The sequence below is a fragment of the Crinia signifera genome, chromosome 5 (assembly GCF_055691185.1).
Source record: "Crinia signifera chromosome 5, ASM5569118v1, whole genome shotgun sequence".
In the NCBI taxonomy this organism is placed as follows: domain Eukaryota; kingdom Metazoa; phylum Chordata; class Amphibia; order Anura; family Myobatrachidae; genus Crinia; species Crinia signifera.
The window spans coordinates 94,719,340-94,734,804 of record NC_139221.1 but is presented as its reverse complement, the minus strand read 5'-3'; positions in this window follow the sequence as shown (position 1 = coordinate 94,734,804).

Below are 15,465 nucleotides of genomic sequence, written 5' to 3'. Positions count from 1 at the left end.
ATAACTCACACAAATCTAACTTTCTCTGCACATGTTACATCTGCCCCACCTGCAATGCACATGGTTTTGCTGATTTTGAGAACAAATTTGTACTGCGATCAGATCTGAATAAGGGTCAGTATGTGTTGGAGGTGATGAAGTCCTTAGCTCACTACTGAATTTTGATAGCAGTCTGTTTGGGGGGGAGGGGTTTAGAAAGAAGATGTGTTTTCTCTTGTGCCCTCTTTTTTATCTCCGATATATATAAGATATTCTTATGAATATTTTGTCACACTTTACACTACCACACTTCACAGCTGTACACAACACAGCCTGTGACTGGTCCTTATATGTGTATAGGGAAAGTCCAAAACACCCCCACTGTAATACCTGGCAATACAATTATTATTATTATTATAATTTTATTTATAAGGCGCCACAAGTGTTTCGCAGCGCCGTACAAAGGAACAATATAGGGAGACAAAACTTGGCATAACATTGAATAAATAACAAAAATACAGTACAAATAAAGACCACCACAGTTCAATACACATTACAGCTTAAATGTAAGTAGTGAGGACTCAATCAACATACAACTAGAGGCTTGAGGCCAATGATGGAGATGAGTATGAAGATGGTCACTGAGTGTTGGAGTAAAGGAGAGCTGTGAGTGAAATGTGAAGAGAAGTGGGCTTTGACAACAGAAGGGAAGAGGGCCCTACTCGGAGGAGCTTACAATGCATTGTGTGTGATGATGAAGCACGCTATAGTGAATTTATTTACAGTGGTGGCTAATTCCTAGCAGCCTTGGCAGCTGCACAAAAAGTCAGTAGCATCTCACATGACCAGTGTCAAAAAGAGAGTGAGCAGCAGTTGGGCAGTGCAGTGAAGAGAGGTCCAGGAAGAAAGAGTGTGGCAGACAGCGGGAGCATGGAGGATGCTTATACTTACTGGGGGTATGCAGAGACGGCTCATAGGTATTGGGATTCCCTCTCAAGTTCTTGCTTTCACCTGTCAAACTTTAAATGATAAAAGGAGAAGTGTGGTGATTTCAGCCCCAAAATACATTCATACCAGCCCAGAATAGGGGTGTTCTCATATTTACCTACACAGCTGTATACGGTTTAGTGATATTTTACCACAGAAAGGGCGAGATTCACTAAACTAAAAATGCCGTAAAAACCCAGTTTTCGGGGGTTTTACCGCATTTTCATATGCAGCAAAGCCTCACCGCCGGGGCTTCGCTGCAGAGGGTTCCGACAGTTCTATATGGGGTAACCCCATGGAAGCCTATGGGCTTTCCTTCGCGTCCCCCGCCGCCCCGCGCACCCCCCCACCGATCCGCGATGCCCTCCCTCACCTGTGTCCGGGTAGCCTCCTGCTGTGCTGCCCGGACCAGTGATCTCCTCCTCCCTGCACCGCTTCCGGGTGCAGGGAGGAGGAAAAGGAGCCCTTACACAGCCGTGTGAGGGTTTAGTTATTACCTGATTTACTTTTACTTGTGGATTACAAATAAGCCGATTGCTAGATTACTCAGTGTGGGACTCCAATCTACAAAACAAAAATAGACGCTTTGATTATAGTGACTACAACCTAGTAAAGAGTAAAAGTTTACAGGGGCAGCAGGTATATTATTTTGCAATAATAAATGAGTATTTTAGCATATAATAGTGATAATATTGTCATTTCGATGTAATATGAAAATGTTAACGGTAGTTCTGTGTTGAATCTATATAAATATCTTGTTCAGTATTAGACAAGCTAAACGTTTGCATGTAACTTAAATTCAGATTTGTTACAGGCAGCCTGAAGAAAGAAACTCTCTGGGATAAGATTCTTCGTTCCAGCTACAGTTTAATAAAATTGTCTTATTTCTGTGTTTTGTGTCAGTTGTAATTGTAACTATATTTGTGACTGCATTAATGTAATGTTTATTGAATATACCTTTTAATGTTTTAACTTGTAAAATAAAATACCTGATATTCAAAAGAAAGAATCATCACCGTGGACATTCCTACAGTTAATATACTTACCTGATAGAAGGAAGGTAAAGGAAATTTATTAATATACTCTCCGGTTAATTACGCAAAAAACAGCCTGTGTCTGGTGCTTAACTGAAAGCCCCACCGATGGTACCCCAAGTACCCGCGTCACCACCTCACCTGCATCAGTCCTACCCCTGACCGGGGCAAAACGGCTTGCCCACCCTCCTTCCAAAACTGCCACCCCCAGACTCTCCAGGTGGACCAAACAGAGGTAGAAGGAATGTTCAAGAGGGTCAACCCTAGGAAAGTTGGAGGCCCAGACGGAGTGTCTCCATCTGCCCTCAAGACCTGTGCAACACAGCTCGCCCCTATCTTTACCAGGATTTTCAACACTTCACTAGAAATGTGCAAGGTCCCCACCTGCTTCAAAGGCTCAATTATCGTCCCAGTTCCCAAGAGCTCAACTGCGAAAGACCTCAATGACTACAGGCCGATTGCACTAACATCGGTGGTCATGAAAGTGCTTGAACATATGGTGCTGAACCACCTGAGAGTTGTTACAAATGCTCACCTCGACCCCCTGCAGTTTGCCTATCGAGCAAACAGAAGTGTCGAGGATGCAGTCAACCTAAGGCTGCACCACATTCTACAGCACCTGGACAGTCCAGGCACCTATGCAAGGATAATACAAAAAAAACAAAAAAGTGTAGAAAAGTCCCAAGGCGCTATCTGTCCTTGCAGCCACCGACCCAAATGGAGGAACACTCGGAACTCCTCACTGGTAGATACTGTGGAACGAAGAAGGGTCTCGACGGCGCTAAACAAGTATGTCCCTCAGAATGTGTGTTGCTCGTGATATAGGGCAAAAAAATAAAAATATGAAAAACCCGGCTGCATCCTTAAAGAAACCTTTATATGTGTATCCCGAAAAAATTACAGAGGAATAACAGCGCTGATAATTAAATGAGTGAATCAATTTTAAAGGTAAAAAATACACTTATTTATTAATACCTGTGTGGTATAACATTTCAAACATATAATAATCATAAAAATGGACAAAAAATATATATATAAAAAAATGTTGGTTTAAAAATAATAAGGTTGCCAGATCTCACGTTTGTAGGAGCAGTCCCAAGGCAAGGGGGGATTGAACCTGCACTGTCCTTCCAATTAGTCCCAATTTGAGCTGGAGTCCCAAGTACGGCGATTTGTAATCCAAGTGTGCCACAGCGAGGGAGGAGCTGGTTGTTTGTAAGCTCACCTACAACCTCGTGGCTATGATAATAACTTTTCCTGGAAATTGAGCCGTAGACATCCAAAAAGGAGGGATAGATTGGGCAGTCGATTGAGCAGGTAGATCCTTCAATGTAGGTCCTTGGATCTGGAACCAGCCAATAACACAGCACCTACGCGTTTCGCTGGCCTTACACCAGCTTTATCAAGGTATGCTGCCATGTGTATCAACCACATATTTATACCCAGTGTCCTCTGGGGGTACTTAGCATAATTAATTGATTCACTCATAAAAAAATAAAAACAACAATAAAAAACATAATAGACCAGATGGAGACAGACCTTATTCTTCTAATATTTTGCAAATAATTCAAAAAAGAACTGTATAACAGTATATTTTCGTATTTTAACACAGATGACCCATGTAATCACTTCCGGGTTTAAACCATTACATCATCTTATGCTAATCAATAGTCACATGTTGTGTATCACATGTTAATAGTTGGCCAATCAAGATATATGATAGCCATAGAGGCGGATAAAGGTTGTAATCAAACAATCGGTGTATTACCTTATCCTTAGTCATGTATATATGTATAGTCGGACACCACACCATTCAGTATGTCACTGTAGCTTAATCTCAATTCCCGGCGTCTCTCACTAATACGTGGAGACCTAGCCGGAAGTATCTCATATCATCAGTGTTATTCAGTCTCCCCGGCAACAATGAGCGTCACCGGAAGTGACGTATCGTTATACTAAGTTCCTGATGCCCTCAGTGTTGTTCCGTCGCCCCGGCAACATTGAGCGTCGCCGGAAGTGACGTATCGCTGTATTATGTTAGAGCCCTCACATAGACAAATGTAATCCTGATATTGCGGAGTATATTTCAATCTCTAGCGGTTCACAATTGTGTTTATATTGGAAACCGCTGTGCCCACTCTTAATTGTTTATAAAGTGATCGAAAAGAGACCATTCAGAACTACTTGTTCGTTAAACGAACTACATCTCCCATGATACTTAATTATGTAGTTTCCGGAAATGACGTTACGCAATGGTCATAGATTTATACAGGACTTTATAATCAATTAAAAACAACATTTCTTCACATAGTTATTCTGCGCAATTGTCGAGTACTTATATTAATGCATTTTAATGATGTTGTTTCGCATCTATATTTATATACAGAAGTGACAATCATAAAAAGAGCTGAGTAGACTACATTACCCATAATACTTAGTTCTTGTAACCCCACCTCCTGACAAACGTACTATATCATTCTTCTTGTATAGCATAGTTACAATATATCACATTTCTAAAGTGTTTAATTCTTTCATATAAATATAATATCATCCAAAACAACGATATCACCAATTCCCCCGCTAAAGTATTTTCATATTCTACACATAAACCTAAACATAATAATACCATAAATAAATTAATATATAATTATCACCCCTTAATGTTAATTGCTCATGTTAGTGACAGCTAAATCAACATTTATATTCATTTATATTTCCACTATCATTTCCAATTTTTCCCATTTTTCATTATTATTTTTCATATTTTTTATATTTTTTATATTTTATTATTATTTATTATTATTTCTTCATCCTTTCATCCCTTTTATATTGAAGAATATCCTGCATTAACAAAAATAAAAAATATTAATAAAAAATAATAATAATAAACAATAATAAATAATGAATAATTTACTAATATTAATACAAAATAATAAACAATAATAATTGGTGAATTTTATATGTACATATACAAAAAAAGGGGAAGGTTTCAGCTCTACGTATTCACTCAGTATATTTATAGATCATAAATTGGCCCAAAAGAATAAACCCATATAGAAAAATATAGATTAAAGTACTACATTCAGCTCCAGAGCTTCATTTAAACCATTGGGAAATAATGAACCGAATCTAAACATCCAGTATATCTCCTGGTTGCATAAGATCTTATATCTATTACCTCCTCTTTTAGATGTTTTTACATGTTCCAGGCCAATGAGCTTCAGACACTCGGGATTACTACCATGCTTTTCACTATAGTGTCTAGACACACTGTGGAGCAGGTTGTTTTTAAGGATGTTCCTTCTGTGCTCCAGGAATCGAGTTCTTAATGCTCTTGTAGTTCTGCCTATATACCTGAGACCGCATCCGCAGGTTAACAGGTATATAACGTACTCAGTGTTACAGTTAATAAAACCTCTTATTTCAACCTGCTTAGTATCACCTTCTATTTTTATTGTGGTTGTTTTATTTTGTATATGATTGCACGTGATACAAGCATTCCTGCCACACCTATAACAACCATTAGGTGCACTTGGAAGCCAGTTCCTCAGAGATGTATCAGTCTGTATTTTTGGGTCTCTTAATACACTGGGGGCCAGTATAGTTTTTAATGATTTATTCTTCCTAAAAATAAAGGCCGGTTGTTTGGGTAATAGACTTCTCAGAGTATTGTCGTTATGCAAGATGGAAAAGTTCTTTTGGACAATTTTCTTGATATCCCTATATTGATTGTTAAAAGTTGATATGAAAGGAAAGTTATTTTCTCTCTCTTCTACGGAGGTGGTTTTTACTTTTTCTTTTAATAGGTTTTCTCTTTTCAGTTTCCTCACTTAGGAAGTGAGGAAACTGAAAAGAGAAAACCTATTAAAAGAAAAAGTAAAAACCACCTCCGTAGAAGAGAGAGAAAATAACTTTCCTTTCATATCAACTTTTAACAATCAATATAGGGATATCAAGAAAATTGTCCAAAAGAACTTTTCCATCTTGCATAACGACAATACTCTGAGAAGTCTATTACCCAAACAACCGGCCTTTATTTTTAGGAAGAATAAATCATTAAAAACTATACTGGCCCCCAGTGTATTAAGAGACCCAAAAATACAGACTGATACATCTCTGAGGAACTGGCTTCCAAGTGCACCTAATGGTTGTTATAGGTGTGGCAGGAATGCTTGTATCACGTGCAATCATATACAAAATAAAACAACCACAATAAAAATAGAAGGTGATACTAAGCAGGTTGAAATAAGAGGTTTTATTAACTGTAACACTGAGTACGTTATATACCTGTTAACCTGCGGATGCGGTCTCAGGTATATAGGCAGAACTACAAGAGCATTAAGAACTCGATTCCTGGAGCACAGAAGGAACATCCTTAAAAACAACCTGCTCCACAGTGTGTCCAGACACTATAGTGAAAAGCATGGTAGTAATCCCGAGTGTCTGAAGCTCATTGGCCTGGAACATGTAAAAACATCTAAAAGAGGAGGTAATAGATATAAGATCTTATGCAACCAGGAGATATACTGGATGTTTAGATTCGGTTCATTATTTCCCAATGGTTTAAATGAAGCTCTGGAGCTGAATGTAGTACTTTAATCTATATTTTTCTATATGGGTTTATTCTTTTGGGCCAATTTATGATCTATAAATATACTGAGTGAATACGTAGAGCTGAAACCTTCCCCTTTTTTTGTATATGTACATATAAAATTCACCAATTATTATTGTTTATTATTTTGTATTAATATTAGTAAATTATTCATTATTTATTATTGTTTATTATTATTATTTTTTATTAATATTTTTTATTTTTGTTAATGCAGGATATTCTTCAATATAAAAGGGATGAAAGGATGAAGAAATAATAATAAATAATAATAAAATATAAAAAATATAAAAAATATGAAAAATAATAATGAAAAATGGGAAAAATTGGAAATGATAGTGGAAATATAAATGAATATAAATGTTGATTTAGCTGTCACTAACATGAGCAATTAACATTAAGGGGTGATAATTATATATTAATTTATTTATGGTATTATTATGTTTAGGTTTATGTGTAGAATATGAAAATACTTTAGCGGGGGAATTGGTGATATCGTTGTTTTGGATGATATTATATTTATATGAAAGAATTAAACACTTTAGAAATGTGATATATTGTAACTATGCTATACAAGAAGAATGATATAGTACGTTTGTCAGGAGGTGGGGTTACAAGAACTAAGTATTATGGGTAATGTAGTCTACTCAGCTCTTTTTATGATTGTCACTTCTGTATATAAATATAGATGCGAAACAACATCATTAAAATGCATTAATATAAGTACTCGACAATTGCGCAGAATAACTATGTGAAGAAATGTTGTTTTTAATTGATTATAAAGTCCTGTATAAATCTATGACCATTGCGTAACGTCATTTCCGGAAACTACATAATTAAGTATCATGGGAGATGTAGTTCGTTTAACGAACAAGTAGTTCTGAATGGTCTCTTTTCGATCACTTTATAAACAATTAAGAGTGGGCACAGCGGTTTCCAATATAAACACAATTGTGAACCGCTAGAGATTGAAATATACTCCGCAATATCAGGATTACATTTGTCTATGTGAGGGCTCTAACATAATACAGCGATACGTCACTTCCGGCGACGCTCAATGTTGCCGGGGCGACGGAACAACACTGAGGGCATCAGGAACTTAGTATAACGATACGTCACTTCCGGTGACGCTCATTGTTGCCGGGGAGACTGAATAACACTGATGATATGAGATACTTCCGGCTAGGTCTCCACGTATAAGTGAGAGACGCCGGGAATTGAGATTAAGCTACAGTGACATACTGAATGGTGTGGTGTCCGACTATACATATATACATGACTAAGGATAAGGTAATACACCGATTGTTTGATTACAACCTTTATCCGCCTCTATGGCTATCATATATCTTGATTGGCCAACTATTAACATGTGATACACAACATGTGACTATTGATTAGCATAAGATGATGTAATGGTTTAAACCCGGAAGTGATTACATGGGTCATCTGTGTTAAAATACGAAAATATACTGTTATACAGTTCTTTTTTGAATTATTTGCAAAATATTAGAAGAATAAGGTCTGTCTCCATCTGGTCTATTATGTTTTTTATTGTTGTTTTTATTTTTTTATGAGTGAATCAATTAATTATGCTAAGTACCCCCAGAGGACACTGGGTATAAATATGTGGTTGATACACATGGCAGCATACCTTGATAAAGCTGGTGTAAGGCCAGCGAAACGCGTAGGTGCTGTGTTATTGGCTGGTTCCAGATCCAAGGACCTACATTGAAGGATCTACCTGCTCAATCGACTGCCCAATCTATCCCTCCTTTTTGGATGTCTACGGCTCAATTTCCAGGAAAAGTTATTATCATAGCCACGAGGTTGTAGGTGAGCTTACAAACAACCAGCTCCTCCCTCGCTGTGGCACACTTGGATTACAAATCGCCGTACTTGGGACTCCAGCTCAAATTGGGACTAATTGGAAGGACAGTGCAGGTTCAATCCCCCCTTGCCTTGGGACTGCTCCTACAAACGTGAGATCTGGCAACCTTATTATTTTTAAACCAACATTTTTTTATATATATATTTTTTGTCCATTTTTATGATTATTATATGTTTGAAATGTTATACCACACAGGTATTAATAAATAAGTGTATTTTTTACCTTTAAAATTGATTCACTCATTTAATTATCAGCGCTGTTATTCCTCTGTAATTTTTTCTTGTTTCTCTTTGTGGGGACTGACCCTCCCCTTTCATAGCAGCAGCTTATTGAATAAACAGTTCATAACAAGCGCTCCCGGGGGCAACACCTAGTGCTGACCCCCATTTCCTCTCTTATATGTGTATCCCACCTACCCACCTAGTGAGTACGGTAGGCATCTGCAATCTCTAAAAATATTTTTTGTATTGTGTGTGACCAAAAGATACCTTTATATACGTCAAGTTCCTGTATATACAGTGAGTACGGTACGCCATCTTGGACACTGTTCCATTATCTTGATACTCCAATATTATCTATCTGCACGGGTGGACCCCCTTAAAGATACCTTTATACACTTTTACCACACCCTTTCCTTGTGAGTCTGGGTACGAAATCCCCTACCAAGTGGTTTATTTATATACCCCGTTTTTTGAAAAATCTAACACGTTTTTTCATATTTTTATTTTTTTGCCCTATATCACGAGCAACACACATTCTGAGGGACATACTTGTTTAGCGCCGTCGAGACCCTTCTTCGTTCCACAGTACCTATGCAAGGATACTATTTGTTGATTTCAGCTCGGCATTCAACACTATCATCCCTCACATCCTGGAGCCAAAACTCCGTTCACTAGGAGTCCCAGAACCTACATGCTCCTGGATCACTGACTTCCTGACTAAAAGGAAACAGGCGGTGAAAGCAGGCGCATTCATTTCAAACACATGCACAATTAGCACCGGTGCCCCTCAAGGATGTGTCCTCTCCCCCCTGCTCTTCTCCCTCTACACAAATGACTGCACCTCAGCAGAACAGTCAGTAAAAATTATAAAATTTGCAGATGACACGACGGTTATCGGCCTAATCATGGATGGAAACGAGTCGGCATACAGACGGGAGGTGGATCGGCTAACTAAATGGTGTAGCGGAAACAACCTTGACCTCAAAACGGTGGAGATGGTGGTGGACTTCAGAAGGAAACCAAATGCCATGCACCCACTCATAATATCTGACAGAGTAGTGTCGAGGGTCGACTCCTTCAAATTCCTAGGAACAAAGATTTCCTGCGACCTCAAATGGGGTCCCAACATCATTTCAACTGTCAAGAAGGCTCAGCAGCGGTTGTTCTTCCTGAGGCAACTCAAGAAATTCATCATCCCGCAGGAGCTGCTGCTCATCTTCTACACTGCCATAGTAGAGTCTGTCCTTTGCTCCTCGATCACAATCTGGTTCGGAGGAGCAAACGAGAATGACAGACGAAGGTTGCAAAGAGTGGTGAGGATGGCAGAAAAGATCATTGGGGCGGAGCTCCCCACTGTCCAAGAACTATAACTAGCCAGGGTCAATAAGCGTGCAGGAAAGATCTTGGTCCATCCCAGCAAAGACGACAAGAACTACAAAAGGCTTCTTCCCAATAGCTGTCCACCAACTAAACCGTATTGAACATACCAAATACTAAATACTAACTCAAACTTTTCTAGATACATGTGAAATGTATGTGATGTATGTTTATGCCTCTTTTCCCACCCCCTTTGTGTTCCCTGATTGATGCTGCACTGTTACCACAAAAAATCCCAAGCATACGCACCCACTGCCCTTCTAACCCCCCCCCCCCCCCTCCCGCTCGCCATGTTGGGTGTGTGCACCCGGCAAACAGGATGTTCACAATGGGTGCACGCACCCTGTGTCTGCACATGCACAAAAATGTGCCTGCGCATGTGCAGACACACAATATTGGTCCTCCATGCGAATAAGGCCCTTGTTAGAGAGCACAAAAAGTCATTATGTAGGGATATTAGGAGTATGATTCCAAATTATCTGTGGAGGAAAAACAGAAGAAGGGAGTCAGATCAGATGTAGGATCTCCGGTATATCTCCCATATTCTTATTAACATTTTGGCACACTTTATGCTACCACCCTTCACATCTACACACAACACAGCTGCACACGCATTGGCAAAAAATGAGCAGTCTATATATTATTATTAACAGTTTCTTATATAGCGCACACATATTCTGCATCGCTTTACAGAGAATAGTTGAACATTCACATCAGTCCCATCAGTGGAGTTTACAATCTATATTCCCTACCACATATACACACAAAGACATTCTAGGGTTAATTTTGTTGGGAGCAAATTCACCTACCAGTATATTTTTGGATTTTGGGAGGAATCATGAGTACTCAGAAGAAACCCACACAAGTAAGGGGAGAATATACAAACTCCGCACAGTTAGAGCCATGGTGGGAATAGAACCCATGACCTCAGTGCTGTGAGGCAGTAATCTTAACCATTACACCGTCTGTACTGATAGCACTAATACACTTTTTCTTCTTCACACTGCATATCAACAAAGAGCCTTTATGGCTGGTAAAATATTTAAAAAAATATTTAATGTGCAAAATGCAGTACTTAACCTGTTCTTATTAATTGGATCACTGGCCATACTAGTTTAAATTCTTTGCGGTAACTTTTAATAATCTGGCTAGCTTCATGCACAATTTGTGCCATTCATTATCACACGGTGCAGTAAAATTATACTTAAAAGGTTGCAATAAAACACCTCTATTTTCATATTTAGCTTTTAAAAATGTATTGCTATAACAATCTTTGAAATATTAGATTTGTTGAATTAGTGTACATATAAAATATTTTTTGACACTTACAATGCTCAGAAACATATTTATATTTTAATAGGCCATTTTTCATTTACATTTTTTTTAAATGAAAGACCAAAACATAAAATATCGGTAAAATGTAATTTAACTTAAAACTTGAAAAAAGTTAAAAAGAGCAACCAGCGGCAAACCCCCCTTTTTGTGATAGGTTATAAGAATAGACTTGAAATAGTAACACACAGGGGTACATTTACTAAAGCTTCTAAAATTGAAGATACAGTATGATGTTGCCTATAGAAACTAAACAGATTATTTAATTTCTCTATTGCATCCTAGAAAATGATAGACAGAATCTGATTGGCTGATAGTCAACATCACCTTTTTTATCTTTAGAAGCTTTAGTAAATTTTACTGTTATATTCAGGGACTCAAAGTTGGATGCAAGTCTTGTTTTTAACTATAAAATTAGCTTTTTTTATACTGCATATTCCTGATTTTCAGCACCTTTCATCTGGAGGCAGAATGGGGGATGGCAAATGGGTACTTCCTCATCTTTGCAGCCACCACTTAGGCTATGGAACTTATGTAGCATCATTGCTTGCTCGTTGTGCTTCGGACTCAGTGGCTCACTCCGCTTCACTCACCACAACTACTACTTTATGCAGTATAAGTGGACACAGGGTTTGTAATGGGTCCCTTGACAAAAATCCTTACATAGCGGGGGACAATGGTGAATTTAGCGTCTAACATAACAAGCATAGCAGTGATGCAAAGATGAGGAAGTACCGTCAAATGTGTTCATACATTTAGGGTGAAATGTAATAGGATGAGAGAATCAGAAATTGAGAGACTTGGTAAGAAATATCCAGGTTTTTTTTTTTTAAAGCGGCAATCATTTACACTTTAAAATTATAAATAAATTATGTAAATGATTCTCGCTTAAAAAACCCCCAGAGATTTCTTAACAAATCTTTCACTTTCTGATTCTGTTATCCTATTACATTTCAGCCCTTATGTCTATTTAGGGGATAAGGCCATTAACCCCCCCCCCAACCACTTCAGAAGTGGAAGTTAGACTACAGCTCATAACCTGGACTGATATCAGCAATTTTTTATATCATACATTTGTTATTTCTTTACTTATCACTAGTTATTTATAAAGCTCACACAGACTCCACAGTGTTTTAAACAGAGTAATTGAACATTCACATCAGTTCCTGCCCCATAGAGCTTACAATCTATATTCTCAACCACATGTACATGTGCAGACATTCTTTATAGGGTTCATATTTTTGGAATCCATTTTAACCTACGAGTATATTTTTGGATTGTGGAAGGAAACCGGAGTACCTGGAGTACCCAGGGGCGAATTTAGGGGTCAGGCCGCCCCTAGGCACAAAATTGTTGCCACCCCCCCTATTTTAATGTAATCGTATATGTATATACATTGTTATTTATATATTTCATTAAATTTTAACTGTAGCCCACCTAAATATTTTTTTAAGCACTCTGGACTGCTCACTGTACGGAGGACCCGGTGGGAGGGAGGCACTTATTAGTACAGTGATAAGGACGTCAGTCTCTCTCCGACTCCCACACTGTGACTGACTGAGCGCAGGAAGGATCTGCACGCCGCTCAGCTGCTGGACACACAGCAGCCAATAGACTGTGTGTGTGTGTGTAGAGTAGCCAATGGGCAGGCGCCGGCAGCAGTGAGCCTGATCCATTTCCGGACGCGCCCAGCCACTAAGCAGTGATGTAATGTGCATGGCAGAGTGGATGGGCAGTGACGGGTGACGAGTGGCGCTGCCGCCTACATATGATAATTCATGTCTGCGGCGGCGGCGCTCATCACTCGCCGCTGCCCTCCCGCTGTGCCATGCTGCTATTTAACAGAATGTCAGCCTGCCTGCCGCCCTTAATTGGTGCCGCCCTGAGGCCGGTGCCTCACGGGCCTAGGCACAAATCCGGCCCTGGGAGTACCACCATGCAAGCACGTGGAAATTATACACACTTATTTCCACACTGTTAAGGTCATGGTGGGAATCGGACCCATTACCTCAGTACTGTGAGGCAGTAATGCTAAAAATTACAACATCGTTGCTGCCCATGAAAAGGAAGATTAGTGTGTTTTCTACCTGAAAAGATATTAACACTAAGATTTGAAAGGTTTGAGTTGTGACATAATAACAATGACACAGCATGACATATTATCACTGAGCCATACCCTATTCAAAACTTGATGAATTCCCTAGTGAAAATGTGCCCACAAGAACACAGGCATCCTAGGAAAAACACTCCTACTGATTCTTGGGGTAACATGTAGTTATTTTGTTCAACATCCACAGTGTGGACCTTTGTAATAGTCAAATGGTACTGAATTTGTGTAACTTCATTCATAATGTTGACATGTTCAAAATGTGCATATCTACATATGACATATATCAGTTTTATTTATTTAGTAACAGTTTCTTATATAGAGCAGCACATTCCATTGTGCTTTACAAATAGAAACAACAGTGATAGAAAGGCCCTGCTCACAAGCTTACAATCATTACGGATATACAGATGGAGCGTCTTTCATCATTGCAGTTGCTGGTGGTGGATTCGCCATGAGCCAGCCCCTGCCAGCTGCTGGAAGGGGATGCGTGCACATCCCCTTACAATGGGGCTCCCCCCGAGTCCCCGCCGTCTCGCCGCCGGTCCCTGCCAAGTTCCCACACCTCCCCGCTCCCCCTAACCCTGCCTGTCTCCCTGAAGCAGAGATGGACAGGGTCCCCCTTTGCCAACAGGAAACTAGGATGCGCATCCCAGTCAGATGTAGTGCCGCTCATCAGTGGGGGTGGTCTGATGAGCTCCGGCGCTGGAGGAGCGGTGTTACATCTGTAGGCTTAATAAGCAATGATAGGTGTTCTCTATTGCATAAGGGTCCACCAGATTGCAAAGGTTCTTGGTGGGTTGTATGATACAGCCATACAGAAATGTTTGCCTGGTGTCAGGAGGATGAGCAAGTGAAGACAGAGAAAATGTGTGATGTTTTTATTTGTGGGGACTGCGCTGTGGGGAGATATTTTAAGGTAAGCGAAAATACGTACATTGGTGTACCTTGGTTAATGGCCTTGTGTAAAAGCATGTTATATTGAATATGATAAAATACAAATGTCCAGTGGAGGGACTGATAGTGGATCCACAGACAATTAATATCTAACGAGGAAGATTAGCCTTGCAGATACATTAAAAATGGATTTTAGTGGTGAGAGCCTCCTTTTGGTAAGGCCAGTAAGAAGACTATTGCAATAATCAATGAGGGAAGTCCTGTGTAAGGTATGGTTGTATTAAGGGTTACAGTTAGATATTAACTTCAAACCCATGTTGACATTCACCATGTCGACATTTAAACCATGTCCACATTCTTGTGTCAACATGGGGAATGCCAATCTAATGTACCACTCTCATTGGGGTACTAATTTAATTTGGTTATAGATTTTTATCAACACTTATACCATTACCTCAAAACATTAGGGGTCTACTGTCACTTGTAGAAATACACATGTAGGGCTGGCGTCACCACTAGGCAGCTCTAGGCATTTGCCTAGGGTGCCGGCCACTGGAGGGCGGTAGTTAGGAGCCAGGACCCCGCTGGATGGAGTTGAGTAGCTGTCACTCCCCTCCCCCCCGCTCCCAGCGACGTGGCAGCTGCTCCTGCATCCCCCCACTCGTTCGCCTGCCATACCAAACCCCCCCATGGCGCATCCTACCCAAGCCTCCTCTACCACCCCCTATGTAGTGACCTCGGTGGCCATATCACATCACCCCCCCATGTTTCTGCTGCGAGCGGTGGGGGGGATTGTGATGCGATGCGGCCGTGGCATGGAGCTGGTGAGCGGCCAGCGCCGAGGCGGGTGAGCGCCGGGGTGCCTGGGGTGCTCCGGTGCATTGCACCGGCCCTGTATACATGCCAGCATATTCAGGGTTTATTACACACCTACAGTACAGATGTAGCTACACCTATGCACCTAGTTGCACTTGAACAAAGTTCGCTGGGTGGAATATTTTTTCCATCTAATGTGATCTTAATAGCCAGAGGTG